Source organism: Pteropus medius, unplaced genomic scaffold, assembly GCF_902729225.1.
Source record: "Pteropus medius unplaced genomic scaffold, Ma_sr-lr_union100, whole genome shotgun sequence".
In the NCBI taxonomy this organism is placed as follows: domain Eukaryota; kingdom Metazoa; phylum Chordata; class Mammalia; order Chiroptera; family Pteropodidae; genus Pteropus; species Pteropus medius.
Window position 1 is genome coordinate 10008687 of NW_024352784.1, and position 4543 is coordinate 10013229.

General features: G+C 34.0%; 1 pseudogene; it reads left to right on the forward strand.

Moving 5' to 3' along the window:
- Positions 1 to 292: 292 nt before the first annotated feature.
- On the forward strand, positions 293 to 411 carry LOC120590584 (uncharacterized; annotated as a pseudogene).
- Positions 412 to 4543: the final 4132 nt, after the last annotated feature.

The window sequence follows — 4543 nt, forward strand, 5'->3', positions numbered from 1 at the left end:
AGCAGAAAGGGTTCATCCCCTAAGTCTAGCCAGACGAGTTCCTTATCTTAGTAGCCAGATGCCTATTCAAACATTCCTGACTCCATTTCACCTGCATGTACTCTGAGGGAGAAGCCATGCTGATTAATCATCAAAATCCTGAACAATAGATATCTTTTCACTGCTTTCCTATTAAACTAAATATGAATCACAATTTGAAACATTCCAGAGGGAAATATCAACAGCTAGAAACCTGATAGAATTGTAAAAATCATGTGTATTGAGTTACAAATTTTGTAAATGCTAAGTCTAAGTCTACAGCCATGGTACCCTGAACAAGCCTAATCCCATCTGATCTTGGAAGCTAAGCAGGGTTGGGCCTGGTTAGTACTTGCATGGGAGACCACGTAGGAAGACCAGGTGTTGTAGGAGTAAAAAATAAAATTAAAAAAAAAAAGAGATTGTAAGCTGACAAGGTCCTTGCAATCTGTGAGGTCAAACAATGGTTGCCTTGCTTAAAAAAAAAAAATAATAATAATAATAATAATGTTAATTCTACTTGTTTCTTCAAGTAGGAAGGTTAATGAAAATGACAGGAGATATCTTTTTAAAACTTAGTCCCATTGTGCATGAACAGTAGGTAGGTCCTCAGTTAATGTCATTGATAGGTTCTTGGAGCTGCAATTAAATGATGTATATTGAAACCAATTTTACCACAAGCTAATTGATATCAACAAGAGTTGAATTCCTACAGCATCTCATCAATGTTATAATGAAATGACATTGAACAAAACAACATTATTCAAAGATCTGCTGTACTCTATACCACTTCCCAGATCCTTCTCTATTTTATGCCTGTGTGAAATCTAGATTCAGATCTACTGCTGTCTAGTCCTTCTACTGTGGACACCACCTGGGAATCTATTCCAGAGTGGGAATAAAAATAAAAAATAATAAGGACATATGAAGAATTAGGAAGATTTATTTTCTACAGTGGTTCAAAATGTGGTTCTGAGGCCAGCAACATCAACATATTCTGAAACTTATTAGAAATGGAAATTACCAGGCTCCACCACAGACCTGCTAACTCAAACTCTGAAGATGGAATCCAGTGATCAGTGTTTTAACAAGTCTACCAGGTTATTTTGAATGCTTAAAGTTTGACAACTATGTGTAGTGGATCCAGGTGAGAAAAAATTTAAAAACAAAACAAACAAAAACCTTTATCTCTCAGAAATATGGATTTCAAGATTGATTCCATCAAACAAGAAGTAAAGACAGTAGGTGTCAATAATGGATGGTTGAAAGAACCCTACTTCTAGAATCAGAAAAAAAAATAGAATTAAAACATGACTTTAACCCTGTCTGATTTTTCTCAACCTTTTTCTGATTTTGATCTCACTGTCTGTGAAATAGAGATAATAATATCTCCTTCATTACATATTAAATCAAATACCTAAAAGATCTAGTATAGCACTGGGTACACAATATTTACTTAATTTATTTTAGTGTTTGCCAAAGATACGGAAAGTAACTTCAACTCAAGAGCAGTACAGACTGCCTGTTTCAGCGGTAGATAGAAGTTTGTGAAAAATGAAGATGGTAAAATAAAAGTAGCAAAAAGATAGGCATTGATGAGTTTGCTGAATCATTATCACTTAGGCTGTTTTTTCACACACTGTAGTGGAGAAACAGTAATAGGAATATCTATGCAGGGAAGACTAGTCATTCATTTGACTGAAATTAGGGCTTCATTCATTTTCCATTACTGGATATGTGACCTTAGGGAAATCACTTAACCTCCAGGGTCTTGTTTTTTTCATCTTTATTATTAAAAAGGTGGTCATAAAATCAAATACCTTGTAGGATTGTGGTCAGAATAAAATAAATTAATACACATAAAAAATTAGATAAGAATCCAAACAGCATAGGCCCTTAATAAATGTAGGTTATGGGCATCTCCTGCCACATAGGCAGAATTCACTTCAAAGGCTTTTCTTGACTTCCCACCATCTGTGTGATTGAGTCCAGAACATTATCCTTGCAGACCTCTAGAATGGTATTTCTCAGTCTTTAATATGAACAGGATCACTTGGGTGTTCTGAAAATGCAAATTCCAATTCAGTAAATCTAGGTAGGGGGTTTTGCATTTCTAACAAATGCAATGATGCCAGTGATGCTTGTCCACGAACGACAATTTCAATGCAAAACTACAATCTTATTTCAACTTTAGAATGTAGTCCATTATAAGTTCTTTAAAATATGGTATGGAAAAGAATGACTAATTTTGCTCACTTGGAGATCAAGCAAGCTTTTAAATAAGTATTGCTTATAAGAAAAGACAAGCTATAAGACCAGAGAAAATGTAAGAGTATTCTGTGTTATGACTTTGATGTCAAGGACACAGAGTTTAAATTTGATCTAGACAGCGGCAGGAGACCAGAGCAATGATTGAGAAGCAGAATTGATAGAGTTTCAGGGCAGAGAAGAAGGCTTTTACTAACTGCTGTGCTGGGAGCTCCACCACAGAGATGGGGGAAATATAATTCATGGGCATGGAATTATAGTAGCAGGAAGCAATTTTTACAGATTTCTACACATCTTATATTAAATTGTGGTAGAACATTATTGCAAAACATGTTGTTTGGGCAGAATTCAATTTATTTTATTATTACATTTTACTTTAATTTTAGGAATAGTATTTATCTCATAGAGTTATAAAAGATGAAATGAATTAATAAACATAGAGGATATAAAGTGTTTAGACTAGCACAGTACCTGATGTACAGTATTGTTAGTTAATATTAGCTATTATTACTACTGAAAGATATTGTCTTAGAGGAAATGTTTATTATAAGAAAAAATAAAACAGAAATTCTATGTGTCATGTATTTTCAAACTTACAGAAACTTTAATAAATAAAAAAGGTAAAACACATTGTTCAAAGCCATATAATTTGTATGGACATAGCTGTATTAGAACTCAATCTGTCTAGACCCAAAGGTCTAATTTTTCCACAATCACATGCTTAATGTTTAAGGTAAATAGCAAATCATTAGTTTTTTCCATCTATAAAATGAATGCAAAATATTTTAGAAACCAGGTTATCATTTAGGTGATCAAGGTATAACTGCATATTGAAAAATTTATAGATATAAATTATGATCAAGTTAGCAGATCATTTACACCTATCTTCAGCTACGCACCTATTCTCAACAACTGCAATAAGTAGTTGTTTTTAAATTAATTTTACTACCTATTATATTAACATCAATAAGCTAAAAAGAGGAAAAACACATTTATTAACGCTTGAATTTTCAACTCACACAACAATTATTCTAAGAATAAAGCCACCGCAAACAGTACACTTTAGGTATATTAGTCTTTCAATTTCTTCAAGATGCCATATGAGTCTCAACTTAGGATCTCTTTAAACATTTCCTTGGCTGAAAGACTTTATCCCTGAGTCTTGACTTGGCTAACTCCTTTTTATCATTTAGATGTCAGATAAAATGTTGTCTCTTCAGAGAGAACTTCCTGACCATTAATCTTAATTATCTCTCTCTCTATACCCACCTCTACACGTTCAGTAACTCTGTATCATGTACACCATTTTAATCTTTTGGAATACTCATCACTATCTAAAGTCTTGACAATATGTTTTTCTTTGATTAGTGGACATTTCTTTTCAAGGAGAGTGTCAGAGTGTAAGCATCTTGAGATCAAGAACTTCCCTTCCCTGCTGAGTTTGGGCTGCAGTCTCTGCACCTGCATCTAGCACAGAGTAGACACCTAATAATTATCTCTTTAATAAGTAAATAAATAAGATATAGTCCCTGTCATCATGAACCTTGAAACACGAAAATATTAACAACTCGTAGATACACTTAGAATAGTTTTAAAAAGTTATTCTTCGTCAGGGTAGAAAAGGCCCTTGATCCAAAATTAGCATCAGTTAGACCTATATTTTATAGTACTTTTAGATTTGCAGTGATATTTCTACTATATAGCTTTTGGCATTGTGAAAATAAGTAAAGAAAACCTCATTTAAAGTCAGAGTCAGGAAGCCCTGAAGTGAGAATTTTCATGCACTACTCCTCACCTCATCTTGCAGACTCCAAAAGGAAGAAGCATACTCTTAGATGTCTGGAAAGGAAGAAGCTTATTTTACCACTTCAGAGGAGGAAGGAAAACTTTCTCCTTGCCCACCAACAGATCCAGCCAATGAGAAACCTCCATAACTCAGCCAATGGGAAGCCACTACACTTTGAACTCCCAGTTGATGGATATTTAGTTTATAACAGCTCCTCCTAACTATCCTTTTTCCCTATAAAGTAACAGTTTCTCTCCTTTGTTCTTCAGGCTCGCCTATGGTTTGTCATAACTAGCCTATCCTGAATTGCAATTCTATGTTCTTTCTGAACCAACCCATTTTGTTTGTAAAATAAGTGGCTGTTTTTATTTTATCTTATTTTGACAGCATGTAAGAAAAAAGTGAGGAAAAGACCTATAATTAATGGCTGTGAGCAAGTCAACATGCATAGATTTTGCTGAGTGTAAGTCC